Here is a 19,810-nt window from a genome sequence, read left to right as displayed (position 1 = left end):
CATTTAACTGCTATTTTTGCTATAACTGGAAGTCTGTTGTATTATTAAGCCTGGTCTCTTTATTTTCACCTGGACTTGGTTTTTGCTGTAATAAACAGTTTAATGTTTGTATCACATTTCTGGCTCTGTGGCTATAATTATAAGGAATTTTTTTGAACAGAATCATAACACTTAGCAGGTTTATTAATTGTTCTGACTACTGGAAGGTTAGTAGAGCAATGGAAATCAAATGGCAAAAACAGAACTTACTCTCTTGTAATGTAAAATTATTTACATAACTGTAAATGTAGAATATAAGTTGCATACAGAATAACAATAGTATGAATTTGGTAGAAAAGATTAACATGAAGCACAATTGGAACACACATAATGACATGTGCAATGAGCATCATAAACATTGCTGACAAATGAAATCCACTCATAAGAACAATTATAAGATTTGAATATAACCATGTGACTGGTATCAATCAATACAATATTTAAGACCACTCTAAGCATGCAATCACTCAATCCTAGGGGTGGTTCATCTGGTGCTACAGGCACACACACTAAACTAGCTAATAGCACACAAGAGAGGTAATATAAGGTAATATAAAATGGAAAAACAATATGATTCGGGGAATGAAACAATTAATATGAGTCCGTATTCTGAATCAGAAAAAGATGAGGAAGTAGCAGGTAACTTTAAGTGCCCGGTGGCCTATTATGGCTAATGATGCTTATAAGAAGGTTAAAAAAATATCTTTGCAACTGTGGGTGTCCCAAGATGGCAGCTGTAGGCAACATGTTAGATGGCCTTCACATGCAGTTTTCCTTGATGATTTTGGAGGATAGAAAAAGGAGGGAAGAGAAGTACTAGCACCAGGTTCTGCAGAGTACATGTATTTAAGGTAGAGATGAGAGGTTCATATCTGGAGAAATCCGAGAGTTGGGGTTCTGAGTGATATTGAGTCATTGATCGGATTCGCCAATTTTGGATCTCAAAACAAGATGCCGAAAGGCCGGTGATGTTTGGGGGATGAGGTGCCTGTGCCTCTGGGAACAGGGCCCATAGGTGACCTGAAAATGCAGTGGAGGTGGGACTGAAACCCTCACCTTGCAGAACTCCTGGTTAAAGTTAAAACCATGCTTACAAACTTTAAAAATGTAGGTACGAATATGAGCATAATGGTATACCTTCTAAATAGCCACTTACACAGGTTTCACAATCTTGGTCATTTCAGTGAGGAACAATGGGAGAGGTTTCATCAAGTTATAAAGGTGATGGAAGAATAGTATCAAGGCACATGGGACAGACACATGATGTCAGACTATTGTTGGAACCTTCAATGCGAGTGTCCGGATAAACCTACATAAAAGAAAATCGCACAAACAGCATTTTACTATGCATTAATTGTAATTATCCAAATCAGCTAGAATAAATATAATGTCCTTATGTATTTCATGTTTACTTTTGTATGATTTGAGACAATTCTAGTGTTTTGTGTAAATCGGCTCTGCCTGACATAAAATTGTTAGCATTTTTATGTTTTTCAATGGAGTACCAATTATCTAAAAAAAATTGAACCAATCTAGCAAATCCAATGTCTTATTTAGAATCAGCACCACAAAGTTAGCCAAAATCACTATTATGATTGACAATAAAATTAGTGTGGACTAATGAGATTATATATATATATATATATATATATATTTATTTAGATATAAAATTTATAATATATATTTGTGAAAAGTGTGCAAACAGATGGCTCATCACACAGGTTTCTGCTGAACCACTTAACCACACGTGCCAGACATAAAGCCTGTGGACAATGTGGTATTTCTATTATATAGCAAGTCTACATTTTCAGTGTCGCTTTGGTGGCCATCAGCATTTTCACGTCGATGTGGAGTAGTGACTTCCTCTCAGGCTGCTGACATGGTTGGGGTGTGTTTTCGCTGATACAGGGAGGGCAAAAAACTCCTCCACAAATTCTAGCATTATGAGGGTGTCTTCCTCTGTCTCTGCAGATGTATCGACATCATGAGCAGATTATTCTAGAGATCAACGCACATTATTCATCATATGAAAACCTAATATTTCTTGCTGCCTTAATCTTTGCTATTTCCCTAGATACATTGTACACAGGAGACATGATTACCTTATCCTGGGCCTGGATTAAGCGTTAGAGGAAATGTAATGTATTTGGTGTTTATACTTTCCTGCTTTATTGTAATATCTTTTATGCGCAATAATGGCTTGCTGTAAATCCTGCTATATTTTGCAATTAAATATCTTTGTGCTTTGGAACCACAACAATCGCATTGGACAATGTTTTATTGGTAAGCGATAAAATGACTTTAATAATTTAGAGGCTCATAAAGGTGCTACATTGCTCAAAGATTTGCAAAACCTACAGATTTTAGTTTTTCCTTTTCATGTCATTTTGCGATTTAAACGTGGTTTGCTTGCTTAGCATACGCATATGTGTTCCTGTGTTGCCGCATGTTTAAACAGTTATATTGATAGATAGTCCGGTTGTATTTTATAGTGAATTGTATGATTGTGAAGATACATTTGAGGTTCCAGGTTACTGTTGAAAGAAACAGGGTATAAAGAGACAGCGGTGAAACGACAACAAGGGTTTTTCATCGCAATCCCTATAGTGGTCTCAAAGTTTATTAATAGCTAGTATCTTTAAGCGGTACGATTGGACCGCATGGTTGCGCACGCAACTGTGACTTGGGAGTTGTGGGAGGCATTGGCATATAGTGAAATGAAGTATACAATGGTATCTGTGATCAGTGGATCAAGATGACCGATGAATGTGTGAAACCCTTTCTTATAATGGTTGGTAAAATTTATCAAGAGGCACTGAGTAAGGTTAGTGGTAAACAAAAATATTTATGAAAACTGAGAATTAAGCTAATTGTTTAAAACTGTGGCAATAGTAAAGGGAGCATGTAGCAGGATAGCGTGCGTAGTGGAAAATGGTGTTGCTGAGCATAGAGAAATGTGCGCAAGCAGGAAAGTATAAAACCGAATAATAAAATAAAAAAAACAAAACTTATAAAAATAGCAAATGTAACTGATAATCTGTATTAAGTGTGTAACTATTCAGGTTTAAAGATGAGTAACTTAAATGTATATTATCTTTTGTGTTTGTGTATGGTGTGTGATTGAATTTAGGAAAAAAACATTCAATAGCAATAAAAAAACAGTTTTTCAATCGGTCTGAAGAAACTTTTGGTTTTATTCAATTCATAAAGTGCAGCCTGGGAAAAGAAGTGTATAAAATAAATTTGTTGTGTCCATGTAATGGCTTAAGCTGGGTACACACTACACTGTTTTCATCCAATAATCGGCTCAAACAGCCGACATACGACCACTCGTTCAAAAGTCGGGTCAGTGTGTACAGTGACACGATGGTCGAAAGTCTGCCCAAATGGACGATTATCGCCTCATTTGGTTGGTCATACCGTTTAATATTTTCGTTCCAATCTCGTTTCCGCTGTGTAGTGTGTATAAACTTCCGACCGATCCACAAGAGTGAGTACGAAATTACAATCATTGCTCCCGACAACATCGCTGTAAAAAGTCGCTAACGGGACGTCCGCTCTTCCCTTTCTCGTCCTAAACAAGGCTAGTGTGTATGTAGTGCATGGACCGAGCGATCGGACCATCTATCGCATGTAAAAAGAGATATAAACAGTCACAGTGTGTTTTTGACCTGTAGTGATTTTTGTTGCCATACCGATAGCAACAGTGAAACAGTTTAACACATTACAACGAGGGAATATATGTTACACCCATCCTTTATTCCACAGGCTGGATTCTTGTGACTGTTTATATCTCGTTGGTGTAATCCCATGCTGCAAAGAGCAATACATCACAAAACAAACGCATGATATCTCCGTACACTGCATATATTTATATGCTTATTTACTGTTTTTGCTTTACCGGGAGTGGAATATCAATATCATATGACAATAACACTATAAGTCCAATGTATACTCTGGGACTATAGAATTTATTGTCGAAATTCCATGTTTTATGCAGAGCATTTTATACATTGTTTATGAATATTTTTACAAGAATTTTGCACCTATATATAATTAATGTATTTTAATAAATTTGATGGAAAGTGAGAAGACTAGCGCCCCCTTGTGTATTTTTATGGTGTTTTGTCTATGCCTAGGCTTGTATCCTAGTTTTTGGGGGCAGCTGTTATCCACTCTGTAGGTCCATCCTAGTGCCTTAATTGCATTCTTTTTGAGTCTCTTCCAGTAACTGATGCTCTAACTGGGGCGCAGAGTCTAACAGTAGGTGGTATTCACCATTACCCCACGGAGAGGGTATGGACTTTGCAGCACCTATTACCGCAGCTTGCAGTTCCCAGCAGAAGTGATGGCAGAACAGTAGGTGGAGCCTAATGTGGCAGGAATGCTATGATGGTGGAAATTGCTCCAGGAGAAATAAGTAAGCTACTCATGGGAGCTTAGTTGATCCGTCAAATGGAAACTCAGAGTAACGGCATGAATCACTGGTACGGCGGTAGTTCAGTAGAAACAATAACAATGAAGAACTTAGCTGATCCGTTAGATGGCAACTCAGAGCAACAGCAGATGAATTACTGGTACAGCGACAGTTCAATAGAAATAATAACGTTGAAAACTTTAGCTGATCTGTTATAGGGTAACTCAAAGCTACAGCGGACGAATTCCCGGTACAGCGATAGTTCAGTATAAACAATAATGTAGAAAGAACTTAGTTGATCCTTTCGGTGGTGACTCAGAACCGCAGGTGTGGAGAGTTTCTAATGAGGCTGGAGTTCCCGTAGAGAAGCGCTAAAGACGGGGCAGTCAAGCCGAGCAGGAAACATAGAACACGGCTGCAGAGGACAGGTACTGTAGAAGTTCCAGCGGAGACACCGAAGAGATCCTACAACTGACTTGGAAGAGTAATGCACAGCAGCTACAGTTAAGTCACATGAAGGAAGACCAATCCTGATGAGAGTAACGCGAAAAACAGGCCTCAGACAGCAGGAACTGGGATGTTTAAATGGCGCTCCAAAGTGTCAGGGCCAATGAGAAAGGGTAGGAAGTCATAAAGGTGAGTGGTGGCTGACACATGCGCAGAATAAACAACCATGTGGAGACTAATAAGCAAAACACTGAGTTCAGGATGCCGTGTTCACCTCTTAAGAGATAGAGGTAACAAAGCCGATACCCTTCCACTGGGCCGGAGTGTGACAGCCGCCTCCTAACCTGTTATCTATTGAAAATACTTTTGCCTTTCCCTGAGATGAGTTTATAATGTAGAGACTGTTCAAGATCTTGTAAAGAAAAGCAAATAGTGAGACAGCAACAAAAGACGCTCGAAATACTTTCTCCTGATACGTTATATTAACCCTTATGAAGTTGGACTGGGAGAATGTTATGAACTGTAATTTCCTATGCTCAAGTTGTTTGACAGACAGGTAACAAGTGTTGACAAACAGCATTACATCCCTAGGAGTAGTAGAGACACTTGTACCCAGTCCACCAACTGCAGAGAGGAGTCGACACCCGGAGAAGGTTCAAATTACAGTGCGAGAACGACACTTGTGAATCTGTGCCAGGAGACACAAGATCGCAGTTAACACCACCTTAGCCAAGGACTTTGCAAAGATTGTTATCCAGCACGGAGCAGCGGTTTTCCTGTTTTTACCTGTCCAGTGTTTCTCTCATCTCATTCTCTCTTCAGAACAGTAAATTCCTTCAATGGTGAACAGGTGACGGAGGCTGGTTCAGGTAGTGATATTGAGGAGGTGGGGATGAAGGAGAAGTTGGTAGCACAATCGGTCCAGCCAAATAAACTATTCAATTCAGGGGTAAAAGAAAAGTGTGCTAACCTTGGACCTTGGAGCTCGGAGACAGTGTGAAGTGGCTATTGTCTGAGGAGTATTGTGTCCGTATGTACTTTGACCCCATAGTTGAAGAGAGGTGCATCCAGCGATGCCAGTCTAGTTATAATTCGGAATTGCACGATCCACGAGGGGCGGATATCTTACTGTGTGTGTGCCAAGCCTCAGTTTGAAGTATAATGCATGAAAGCCAATCGTACATCCGGATCTGATATATATCACGCTAGATTTGTCCTTTCTTTTTGGCTATATGACCCTTTGAATATCCCTGCAGGACGTGGAAGGAAGGATTAAAGTCATTTCTGAATGCCTACATTACCTATATTATCTAGTAGGAGTCTAACCTTTATTACCATCACGGAGGTGTCGGTGAAGTGTGCATCACTTTGAAATAGGGACTTTATTTAGTGACCACGCTAGCCTGGCCATCACTTATGGGACTTTACATAATTCCCTCAATTATATCTTTGTGATTCATGGACATTTTCTTTTTGTATAAGTATATTTTTATATGACCTATCTTTTTGTGATTTGTACCTTTTTATGAGTTATATTTTTTTTGTGATTTGTTATTTTGTATCATGTCCTTGTGACCTTTGAGTTCCAATTAGCGCTAAAGGTTTTATTAATTTTTTACATATGTACTCTCTGTAGGTTATACACCCTGCTATCAAAACAATTTGGCTGCTTTTTGGTACATAGAGCGCTAGCATAAGTGGTTAATTTTTGTTTTCGATAATTGTGCATATAGAAATAGACCACATATGATCAAATAGATGTATAATAAATGATCTAAAGTTGAAACTTAAGTGATCAAAATGTCCAACTGAAGTTTGTGTGTTATAGCTAATTAATGACCAGTGCTGCAAAAGTAATGACCTTGAAATAATTAAAAAAATAGGAGAGATATTCCTTGTGTATACCCTCCGTGGGTTTAACCGCAGATGTGTCCAACGGAAGATTCAATAAATAAACAATCATTCACCCAGTCGGGTAGTAAAGTAACATGAGCTTCTTACCGCAGCCGCGGCTTTCAAACATCAAAGTCCACGTACTTAAACACTGCAATGGTTCACCAAGACATCCAGCAGGGAGACAGCCCGATAACGTGAAATTCTTGCCGCATCAGCTGCTAATATGTAATTGAAATCCACGTACCTACAGGGAATGTAACTGATCCGTCAATAGAGCCAGCAATATAATGACACAACAAAAGTCCACCCAGCAGGAAACAGAGTAAATGAACTCCTTACCGTATAATCGGCTTTGGGAATATAGCAACAAAATTGTCTCTGATGCGCATCACAGAATCTGGAAGAGAAACAAATAGATAAAGCAAAAGTTCAGCTTGTCAGAAATCACCAATCCGAGAGTAAAACTTTGGTCAGTTTGGACAACACTTAAAGAAGCGACGCGTTTCGTCTAATATACAGACTTTTTCAAGCAGATACGTAAAGGGGGACATACATCACAGAAAAATGAAACGTACTGCTGAGATCCTGCAATACAATTTTTAAGGTGAGAGTTGTGTGCACTATAAAAGGGTGGAACTGTGGAAGTCAAATAATTGGATGAATTAAACCAAAATTGATTAATATTGTTTTACTGTGCAATTGTAATTAGTACGCCACGTGTTATGACACAATCACACGGATTCATAACACACACATTTACATTCGCACTTACACTTGTAAATAATGCACATTTATTAAGGTTCCACATTTATTCATTAGTAAAATGTATTAGATTGTTTTTTTTGTTTTTTTAAAAAAGTTTATTTTGGAAAGTCAAAGTAATACAAACAGATAGACCACAAGGGTCAAAAATAACAATGTTATAAAACTTATTAGCAACGTCAGATAAATCGTGCTTCCAACAAAAGCAAGAAGAGGTAATAACATCGATATGTCAGTATCATGTGACTCCGAATTTTGTATAAGGAGTAAGGAAAAGGGTAGGGAGAGGAAGGGAAGAAAGAGGCGGCGTGGCTAGAGTAAGATGGAAGAAGGTGGGAAAAGAAAAAAGGGAGGAAGGAAAGTGACCGGAAAGACCACAATTAGTGAAAGATTAGACAGAGGAGACGAGTAGATTGGTACCTTCTAAAGGGGAGAGCAAAAGTTGAAAAAGGATAACCATGGAGACCAGGTTTTATTAAAGGATTTGAAGGAATTATTGAGAATGCTGGTCATAAATTCCATACGTTGTACGTGCCAAACTCGATTAATTATAGATTGGGTAGAGGGAGGATTTTGTTGCTTTCAATCGGCTGCAAGTTGGCATGTGGCCGCTGTTAAGATGTGACAAAGGAGTTTATTTTGATGACGCGTGGCCCCAGGAATCCCTAGCGGAAGGAGGAAAAATTTAGGCTCCTTAGGGATCGACACCTGAAGTATTGTAGTTATCAGATTTTTCATATCCATCCAGAAATTAGCCAGCTTAGGACAATACCACCAAATGTGGATGAATGTCCCTTCCATGGAGCAATTTCTTCAGCAGCGATCAGATATATCGGGTAACATTTTTTTAAGATGAGTTGGCACATAGTACCATCGGTACAAAACTTTATAGACATTTTCTTTGATTTTTACACATAGGGAACTAGAGGCAACACTCTCATGAATTTCCCTCCAATCCTTGGGGTCAAGGGGTTCCCCAATGTCCTTTTCCCAAGCCAACTCATGCAGAACTCTCTGATCTGATATGTCCAGAGAAAGTTCAGCATAAAGAGTGGATATTAGGCCAGTCGTGGATGATTGACGAAGGCATAAATACTCAAAGGACGTGAGAGGGCGGGCGGTAAGTCGCTGCTTGGATGTGCTATGGAAGTTACGGATTTGTAATGTATTAGATTGTTTATACATAAATGATAATATATTAAAGGTATCCTGGGCCTGGATGAAGCGTTAGAGGAAATGTAATGTATTCAGTGTTTATACTTTCCTGCTTTATTGTAATATATTTTATGTGTAATAATGGCTTGCTGTAAATCCTGCTATATTTTGCAATTAAATATCTTCGTGCTTTGGAACCACAACAATCTCATTGGACAATGTTTTATCGGTAAGCGATAAAATGACTTTAATAATTTGAGGGCTTGAAAAGGCGCTACACTGCTCAAGGATTCGCAAAACCTACGGATTTCGGTTTATAAACACAGAGAGGGACATCATATACGGGTGAGAACGCAAATATTTCTATGCCTTTATATCATCTAATGTTGCTAAACTGAATATCCGCTTTGTGTAATCTATGAGGTGCAAGTGAGAACTTAGGGACAAGAAAGAAAAACTGTTTCTTTTTCATGTCATTTTGTAATTTAAACGTGGTTTGGTTGCTAAGCGTACGCATATGCTTCCCTGTATTGCCGCATGTTTAAGCAGTTGTGTTGATAGATAGTCCTGTTGTATTTTATAGTGAAATGAATTAAAACCTCTGAAGTTATTACAGCCATTTGGCAAAGTATTTTTCTGCGCAGAAAACAAGGGTGTATATGTATGTGAATTGTGTGATTGTAAAGTTGAGGCCCCAGGTTACTGTTGAAATAGACAGGATATAAAGATAACCTGAGGGAATTCCGGCTGCTGTTTGACGAAACAGGATATAAAGACAACCGAGGAAAGTATACGTCTTATACAGCTTGACGAAAACAAGGGTTTTTCGTGGCAATCCCAATAGTAATTGTAAAGTTTATTGATAGCTAGTATCTCTAAGCGGTGCGATCAGACCGCATGGTTGCACATGCAACTGTGATTGTGACTTGGAAGATGTTGCAGCAAATACGCTGGCAAGGCTGGTATTAGTAAATACTTAGTGCTACCAGTGGTATAGTACTCAACTGGGACATCTCTGAATAGGCGGGATATTGTTTTATGCTGTAAAGTGTTAATATTTCCGTCAGTTCAGTAGAAAGGGCCTGTGTTTTCCTACCTTCTGTGGGCTACAAAAACTCAATAGGAATTTTACAATGTTAATTATTGCAATAGTGCTGAGTGGTGACAGCACTGCCCAGCACTCCATGCTAATTCACCGCAAAGTGAGCACACAGCATGGACTCCCTTTGTGATGTCTCCAGGGCCAGAAATAATGCCAAATGGTTGCTGTCTCTAGAATTGGCCTCCCAGTCTGTCACATACATTAAGAAGAGATCCAATAATAGCGTCACATGCTGCTGCCATATACTTGGAGACAAACCCCCAATCCTGTTGCAGAAGCAACCTCTCAAACTGCAGTAATTACACTATTAACATGGTACAATGAAGTAATTCAGTTGTATACTGCATGCCTGCAAATATTTTAGTCCCGTATTGGTGGCTGTCACGTTTACCAAAAAGGAGGATGAGGATGGTGACTGTTTGCAAGAAATTGACGCTACTGAACTCAAGGACTTTGCAGTGTGCAGCTTGCAGGTCATGGCCCTGTAGCACTTGCAGGGAACAGGACACACGTACACAGATGAACTTACTTTACAAACGATGGTCACGTCCCGTCCGCTTCCGATGCACCCCAGCCGCTGTCCTATCCAAGCAGACCAGCAACCGAACCTCTGTCACCTACAACCACTTCCCCCCTCTGAGGAAGAACTTTTTGGCAAGGTGGCGCCGCCCGGTGGTTTAAATAACCGGCGGAGCGACGTCATCACTGGGCGCCGCCGCAAGCCGATTGGCCAGCAGAGGAAGGTGAGCCCTGATTGGCTCATCTTCTCTCTGCTGCCAAAACCTGCGGGAAAAAAACCCAGATATACTTACCGGAGCTGGAACACAGGAAGTGTAAGTAACTATTCTCTTCTTTCTTCACCCTCTTCAGGGGAACAGCGACCAGGTCCATCTTCGTCCTCTTCACGGGCACAGCATCCGGATCCGCGGGGCACTCAAAGACAGTCACTGGCAAAACAAATAGGTGAAGGGAGCGAGGTTAGACAGTCCAAGGTCAAAGCCAAAAGGGAACATGGTACTAGAGCGGAATTCGAAGAATAGTCAGGGAAGCCAAGATCAAAAGCCAAATGAGTATGCTGACAGAAACAGGATCGAAAGAGAGTAGTCAGTAGCCAAGCCGAAGTAAAACCGAGGAATCACAATCAGGAAACAATAAAATGCAGGTATGTGCTGGGGCTAGGAAACCTAATACTCTGGAACCATAATGGTGTCAGAATTTTCCTTATATAGAGCCCGTAATTGACAAATTTTGGTGGTAAGTGATGTCACTGCCAAGAGGGATGACTTCCCGTTGCCTATAAGCCGGGAGGACACAAGGACGGTGCCTGACAGTGGCATTTTCTTGTTGTCATTCTTGGCTTATGTGCACACAGAGCAGGTAGCATTGTAGTGACGGCATATGTGCATCAAGAGTACAAAACATTCATGGTCTGTCCAAGGTGCGCTTCCCCTCTGAACTTCCGTGATTCCTTAATAAACACCCGTGATACTTCAAATAAACTGGATAAAGAAGCCGTGATTAGTAAATTATTTAATAAATTGAAAAATCAATATTTAATCAACTAATTGTCAGACTGTCGAGATATTTGGCAGAAATAGATGTTTTGACATACTCTCTTAGCTAAAACGTTTTCCAAAAAATCTGAGATGGGTGGTGGACATTTCATTTTTTTTGGGGGTGATCTGATGTGGAATGACCCTGTATTTACTTCACTAGGAACACCTTCACCCTTCCCTGCTCCACTGAACTCTACCCTTCTACCTGTGAAAACTGCTGCTCTTCAGCAAATACGGTCAACTTGCTCCACAAACCAATATACCGAATTGTAAATCTAGTGTAATTTGCATAAATCACGGCCATTGTGGGTCCAAAGCTGTGCTTGCAATGCTGAGTGTCTGCTTTGCACTTTGTGAATGGCCTCATCTTTGCTATTGGCATTCATATGTGTAGACTGAGTAGCACTATCCGTAAAATATGTTTATACAGCATAGGCAGCATTTTCTTTTGTTATAGTTGTTCAGTTGTTGCCAGGCTAACGTCACTGTGTGAGTACAGTGTGGATAGCATTTGTACATGGCATGTGAGTCAAGTAAGGGTGACATGTGTGAGTCCTGTAAGGATAGCAATGACTTTTCACAAAAATATAAAACTGTACTTTGTGCATGATAATAGTGGTAGGTATATAAGTTACTGCTAATAATCCCTAACAAATAAGTATATACTCTAAGAACTAAGCAAAGCATCATGATAATGTAATCTTCCTTACATTTAAGCTTCTGCTGTTAAAACAAGACATTTATAGAAAATATAATGAAGCATCCTATCCTATGAAGAATTTTTTTTTTAATAAGCGCCTTCCAAAAGGGGAAGTCCGATCAATTTACTCCAAGTGCAATGAGAGACCTGTACCGCAGTTGTGTGTCACTATGGAGATCCATATTAATTATTCCGTTGGCAATTTGAAATTGAACCCTTGCTACACAACACACATCACCTTATATACTTGGACATGTATCTTAGGCTATTGTGAGAGGAGAGCTTTACAGCTGGCGGAGAAACTGAGCTACTGTGACAATTCTCCCGCTGACAAACTACAGCTCTGAACTAAAACCAAAAGGTTAAATGTTAAGTGTGGCACAGGCAAAACATGCTCTGTTAGATTTATTAAAAGCTAAATGTGGCACTCACAGAACAGTTTACATTAATGTTAATATAACTGCATTCAGTTTTTCCACCTTTTCTTACTGCAATAACCTGGCCTCCATTAAATAGCACACAATACGAGTTTTGTTTATATAAATGTAATCTTAATATGTTAGCTACAATAACCCTGTCAACAGTTTTTAACTATCTGGGAGTTCATTTGGCTTCTGAAACCCAATCATTCGATACAATTGAACTAAGCACAGTGAGCTTCAGCACCAGGGGTACATATACAAAGTGTATAAAATGAAGTTGCATTTTTTTTTCAGCAACATTTTCTAATTTTAAAAAAATTACTTTTCAAGGATTAAATTACTAGTTTTACAATGGAGATCAACACAGTGGGGTTGCTTACATAAAACTAGAGATGAGCGCACTCGGATTTCGTGAATCCGAGCCCACCCGAACGTTGCCGATCCGAGTCGGATCCGAGACAGATCCGGGTATTGGCGCCAAATGAAAACCTGAAACCGAGGCTCGGAGTCATAATCCCGCTGTCGGATCTCGCGATATTCGGATCCTATAAATTCCCCGCTAGTCGCCGCCATCTTCACTCGGGCATTGATCAGGGTAGAGGGAGGGTATGTTAGGTGGTCCTCTGTCCTGGTAGATCTCGTGCTGTGCTGTGTTCTGCAGTATCAGTCCAGTGGTGCTGTGTGCTGTGCTCTGTCAATTTTGAGTCCAGTGGTGCTGCTGGGTCTTGTGCTGTGTCCTGTTCAGTCCAGTGGTGCTGTGTCCTGTGCTCTGTCCTTCTAAGGGCATAGTTATTTCCCCATTATTCCCCATTTTCAAAAAAATTAAAAAAAAAAGTTATAAAAAAAAATACAAAAAAATAATTAAAAAAAACATTAATTACAACAAAATTTGCAAAACCAATCCTGCAGTATAAGCCCATTGGTACTGCAATATTACAAAGTTCACACATTCTGCAGTATCTTGTGCTACATATAATGGAGACCAAAAATTTGGAGGATAAAGTAGGGAAAGATCAAGACCAACTTCCTCCTAATGCTGAAGCTGCTGCCACTAGTCATGACATAGACGATGAAATGCCATCAACTTCGTCTTCCAAGCCCGATGCCCAATCTCCTAGTACAGGGCATGTAAAATCCAAAAAGCCCAAGTTAAGAAAAAGTAGCAAAAAGAGAAACTTAAAATCATCTGCGGAGAAACGTAAAGTTGCCAATATGCCATTTACGACACGGAGTGGCAAGGAACGGCTTAGGCCCTGGCCCGTGTTCATAACTAGTGGTTCAGCTTCACCCAAGGATCTTAGCCCTCCTCCTCCTCCCCCCCCCCCCCTACAAAAAATTGAAGAGAGTTATGCTGTCAGCAACAAAATAGCAAACAACTCTGCCTTCTAAAGAGAAATTATCACAAATCCCCAAGGCGAGTCCAAGGGTGTTGGTGGTTGTCAAGCCTGACCTTCCCATCACTGTACGGGAAGAGGTGGCTCGGGAGGAGGCTATTGATGATGTAGCTGGCGCTGTGGAGGAACTTGATGATGAGGATGGTGATGTGGTTATTGTAAATGAGGCACCAGGGGGGGGAAACAGCTGATGTCCATGGGATGAAAAAGCCCATCGTCATGCCTGGTCAGAAGACCAAAAAATGCACCTCTTCGGTCTGGAGTTATTTTTATCCAAATCCGGACAACCAATGTATGGCCATATGTAGCTTATGTAAAGCTCAAATAAGCAGGGGTAAGGATCTTTCCCACCTAGGGACATCCTCCCTTATACGTCACCTGAATAACCTTCATAGTTCAGTGGTTAGTTCAGGAACTGGGGCTAGGACCGTCATCGGTACAGGGACACCTAAATCCCGTGGTCCAGTTGGATACACACCAGCAACACCCTCCTCGTCAACTTCCTCCACGATCTCCATCAGATTCAGTCCTGCAGCCCAAGTCAGCAGTCAGACTGAGTCCTCTTCAATACGGGATTCATCCGAGGAATCCTGCAGCGGTACGTCTACTACTGCCACTGCTGCTGTTGGTCGGTCATCTTCCCAGAGGGGAAGTCGTAAGACCGCTAAGTCTTTCACAAAACAATTGACCATTCAACAGTCATTTGCCATGACCACAAAATACGATAGTAGTCACCCTATTGCAAAGCGTATGACTGCGGCTGTAACTGCTATGTTGGTGTTAGACGTGCGCCCGGTGTCCGCCATCAGTGGAGTGGGATTTAGAGGGTTTATGGAGGTATTGTGTCCCCGGTACCAAATCCCGTCGAGATTCCACTTCACTAGGCAGGCGATACCAAAAATGTACAGAGAAGTACGATCAAGTGTCCTCAGTGCTCTAAAAAATGCGGTTGTACCCACTGTCCACTTAACCACGGACATGTGGACAAGTGGTTCTGGGCAAACGAAGGACTATATGACTGTGACAGCCCACTGGGTAGATGCATCCCCTTCCGCAGCAACAGCTGCATCAGTAGCAGCATCTAAAAAACGGCTGCCCGTGCAAAGGCAGGCAACATTGTGTATTACAGGCTTTAATAAGAGGCACAACGCTGACAACATATTAGAGAAAATGAGGGAAATTATCTCCCAGTGGCTTACCCCACTTAGACTCTCATGGGGATTTGTGGTGTCAGACAATGCCAGTAACATTGTGCGGGCATTAAATATGGGCAATTTCCAGCACGTCCCATGTTTTGCCCACACCGTTAATTTGGTGGTGCAGCATTACCTGAAGAGTGACAGGGGTGTGCAGGAGATGCTTGCGGTGGCGCGCAAAATGGCTGGACACTTTCGGCATTCAACCAGTGCCTACCGCAGACTAGAGGCACATCAAAAAACCATGAACCTGCCCTGCCATCACCTCAAACAAGAGGTTGTGAGGCGCTGGAACTCCACCCTCTATATGCTGCAGAGGATGGAGGAGCAGCAAAAGGCCATTCAGGCCAACACAGCCACCTACGACATAGGCAAAGGAGTGGGGATGCGCCTGAGACAAGCGTAGTGGAGACTGATTTCCGTGTTGTGCAAGGTTCTCCAGCCGTTTGAACTTGCCACACGAGAAGTCAGTTCCGACACTGCCAGCCTCGGTTTAAATCGTATGTTGTGTCTCTGTTTCCGGCGGACACAAGTCTACAGCGGTGCAAAGACCTGCTGGTCAGGAGATTGTCCTCTGAAGAGGTGCGTGACATGCCAACAGCTCCACCCTTATTTGCTTCCACATCTATGGCTGCGAGGAAAAAGCTCAGTTTTCCTAAAAGACCCGGTGGCGGGGATGCTGATAACATCTGGTCCGGACTGAAGGACCTGCCAACCATTGCAGACATGTCTACTGTCGCTGCATTGGATGCTGTCATAATTGAAAAAATGGTGGAGGATTATTTTGCTGACACCATCCAAATAGACATGTCAGACAGTCCATATTGTTACTGGCAGGAAAAAAAGGCAGTTTGGAAGCCCCTGTACAAACTGGCGCTATTTTACCTGAGTTGTCCCCCCTCCAGTGTGTACTCGGAAAGAGTTTTTAGTGCAGCGGGGAACCTGGTCAGTGAGCGGCGAAGGAGGTTGCTTCCTCAGAACGTTGAAAAAATGATGTTCATAAAAATGAATTATCAATTCCTCAATCAAGTTCAGCACTGCCCTCCAGATAGTACAGAGGGACCTGTGGTTGTGGAGTCAAGCGGGGACAAATTGATAATGTGTGAGGAGGAGGGAGTACACACTGTAGGGGGAGAGGAATCAGAGGTTGAGGATGAGGACAACATCTTTCCTCAGTAGAGCCTGTTTAGTTTGTACAGGGAGAGATGAATTGTTTTTTTGGTGTGGGGGCCCAAACAAACGAATCATTTCAGCCACAGTTGTTTGGTAGGCCCTGTCGCTGAAATGATTGGTTTGTTAAAGTGTGCATGTCCTATTTCAACAACATAAGGGTGGGTCACTCCACTATGCAGTCCAGATAGAGGTGTATCAGATATTAAACAACGTTGACTGTTGCTGCAAAATTTTTAAATAATATTGTGGGGAACACTACACTATGCAGTCCATAAACTTTTTTGGTAGAATTCAGACCCGTGGAGGGTTTTTTAATTATATTGTGGCCCCGGTAAAAAATTGTGTACCGGGGCCACCCCACTACGCAGTCAAGAAACTTTTTTTGGAATTCAGACCAGTTGATGGTTTTCTAATTATATTGTGGTGACCACTCCTCTACGCAGTCCAGGTACAATTTTTGGTGGGATTCAGACCATTTGAGGGTTTTTAAATTATATTGTGGTGACCACTCCTCTACGCAGTCCAGATACAATTTTTGGTGTAATTAAGACCAGTTGATGGTTTTCTTATTATATTGTGGTGACCACTCCTCTACGCAGTCCAGGTACAATTTTTGGTGGGATTCAGACCATTTGAGGGTTTTTAAATTATATTGTGGTGACCACTCCTCTACGCAGTCCAGATACAATTTTTGGTGTAATTAAGACCAGTTGATGGTTTTCTTATTATATTGTGGTGACCACTCCTCTACGCAGTCCAGGTACAATTTTTGGTGGGATTCAGACCATTTGAGGGTTTTTAAATTATATTGTGGTGACCACTCCTCTACGCAGTCCAGATACAATTTTTGGTGTAATTAAGACCAGTTGATGGTTTTCTTATTATATTGTGGTGACCACTCCTCTACGCAGTCCAGGTACAATTTTTGGTGTAATTAAGACCAGTTGATGGTTTTCTTATTATATTGTGGGGACCACTCCACTACGCAGTCCAGAAAGATACCTCGTTGCAACGTTTTGGACTAATAACAATATTGTGAGGTGTTCAGAATACACTGTAAATTAGTGGAAATGATTGTTATTGAATGTTATTGAGGTTAATAATAGCGTAGGAGTGAAAATAAGCCCAAAAACTAGATTTTTGAACTTTTTATGCTTTTTTCAAAATAAATCCGAACCAAAACCTTTCGGCAGTTGTTTTGCGAAACAAATCCGAACCCAAAACCTCAAGAAAATCCGAATCCAAAACACGAGACACCAAAAGTCGCCAGTACACATCCCTACATAAAACCCACTTCAAGTTATCCTGGCCCAACAAGATTTTGGGCATCAAATCAGGTTGCACACAAGAATCCCTTTTTCACTCTCAAATTGTAAACCCAAACTGGTTAAACCGGCGGTTCCCAAACTGTGCGCCGCAGCTCCCAGGGGTGCCGCGGCGCTGTCTCGGGGTACCGCGGGCCAGACATAAAAAATCAAACAGAAACACTTACCAATCCACGCGGCGCCGGGACCCAGCATCCTCCTCTCTCATGCAGCCTGTCATATCAGTGACAGCTGCTGCGTGAGAGAGCAGGATGCTGGGTCCCGGCGCCGCGCGGATTGGTAAGTGGTTCTGTTTGATTTTTTTATGGCTGGCACGCGGCAGAGAGGGCAAAGTGAGAGAGGACAGAGGAGAGTGGCAGCGTGACAGGAGAGTGACAGAGGAGAGTGACAGCGTGACAGGAGGGGGACAGTGGAGAGTGACAGCGTGACAGGAGAGGGACAGCGTGACAGGAGAGGGACAGAGGAGAGTGACAGCGTGACAGGAGAGGGACAGAGGAGAGTGACAGCGTGACAGGAGAGGGACAGAGGAGAGTGACAGCGTGACAGGAGAGGGACAGAGGAGAGGGACAGCGTGACAGGAGAGGGACAGAGGAGAGTGATAGCGTGACAGGAGAGGGACAGAGGAGAGTGACAGCGTGACAGGAGGGGGACAGAGGGGAGTGACAGCGTGACAGGAGGGGGACAGAGGGGAGTGACAGCGTGACAGGAGGGGGACAGAGGGGAGTGACAGCGTGACAGGAGGGGGACAGAGGGGAGTGACAGCGTGACAGGAGGGGGACAGAGGAGAGTGACAGCGTGACAGGAGGGGGACAGAGGAGAGTGACAGCGTGACAGGAGGGGGACAGAGGAGCTGGGACAGCATGACAGAGGGCAGAGGAGGGAAACAGAGGGCAGAGGAGCTGGGACAGCGTGACAGAGGGCAGAGGAGCTGGGACAGCTTGACAGAGGGCAGAGGAGGGGGACAGCGTGAGAGAGGGCAGAGGAGGGGGACAGAGGGCAGAGGAGCTGGGACAGCGTGACAGAGGGCAGAGGAGGGGGACAGCATGATGGAGGGCAGAGGAGGGGGACAGCGTGGCAGATGAGCTGGGACAGCGTGACAGAGGGCAGAGGAGGGGGACAGTGGGCAGTGGAGGGGGACAGCGTGACAGGGCAGAGGAGGGGGGACAGCGTGACAGAGGGCAGAGGAGGGGGGACAGAGGGGGCAGCGTGAGAGAGGGCAGAGTGTCTTGATGCAGAGGGGGCATTTTTGCATACAACTAAATAAGCATTTCTGTCCTGACCTAAATACTTACTTACAATTTTTTGACCCAACTACTTCTAAAACAGGACTGCTCGATAATTATTTTGGAGGGGTGCCTTAAAAAAATTATGGAGACTCTAAGGGTGCAGCGAACTGCAAAAGTTTGGGAACCACTGGGTTAAACCATTGAAAAACTGCATCTACAAAATGGCTTATGTAACAACTTTGCAACCTGTTTTGATGACAAATACCTTGTTGGACCAGACTAAATAAAAGCAGGTTTTAAGTAAGGGACAACCCTCTGTGGAATTCCACTGTTAAACTGCTTGCCGAAAATGGTTTAACCCTTGAAATAAATACAGCTACGGTAAAAATGGCTTCTATGTCCACTTTGCCAACTGTCTATATGCCAAAAATCAAATTGTGGTTAACAATACAATGAATTGCAATAATATGAAATGCTAATGAAGCTATTTGCATTTAGTCTATAATAAACTGAAGGACTAAAGGTTTGTTAAATGTGCAAATTTTTCTAGACTGTGCGACCCCCTCCTCTTACTATTGGATTTAATGTGCACGTTTAAACCTCTTCTTTTAACACCATCATTTATATTTGTTTGTAATGCAATTTGTAAAACATTGTAACATTGTTTATGAAAATTAGGGGGAAAAGAGGCGTTCCTCATAGCAAGCAACCAGGTGTTGCCATTTTCCTAGTGCACTTTAAAAAAAATTAAAGCAAACATCTGATTATATGTTAATATTTATACCGTCACAATTTACCTTTCTGCTTCTAGGTTATTCAGCTACTATTCAAGAAACACTTGCACCCCATAGTCATACAACATCTAAACTGAGAATAATCTCAGATATCTCTATATGTTACTAATACACTAGCATTTTATACAGCTAATCAGCTAACATGACTCACAGAGTAGATATCATCAAAAACCTGTGGGGGTCGCTATACGGATATGACAACTACA

General features: G+C 42.1%; 1 long non-coding RNA gene across 1 annotated transcript; it reads right to left on the bottom strand.

Moving 5' to 3' along the window:
* Nucleotides 1-216: 216 nt before the first annotated feature.
* Nucleotides 217-19,743, bottom strand: LOC142138693 (uncharacterized). Its single transcript, XR_012688093.1, has 4 exons — nucleotides 19,608-19,743; nucleotides 10,631-10,765; nucleotides 7,139-7,196; nucleotides 217-1,348 (listed from the first exon to the last, which is right to left on the bottom strand). It is a non-coding gene; the product is annotated as an uncharacterized LOC142138693 (long non-coding RNA).
* Nucleotides 19,744-19,810: the final 67 nt, after the last annotated feature.

The sequence above is a fragment of the Mixophyes fleayi genome, chromosome 2 (genome assembly GCF_038048845.1).
Source record: "Mixophyes fleayi isolate aMixFle1 chromosome 2, aMixFle1.hap1, whole genome shotgun sequence".
Taxonomy (NCBI): Eukaryota; Metazoa; Chordata; class Amphibia; order Anura; family Limnodynastidae; genus Mixophyes; species Mixophyes fleayi.
The sequence above is the reverse complement of the archived record's forward strand: the minus strand, read 5'-3'. Positions and strand labels throughout refer to the sequence as shown.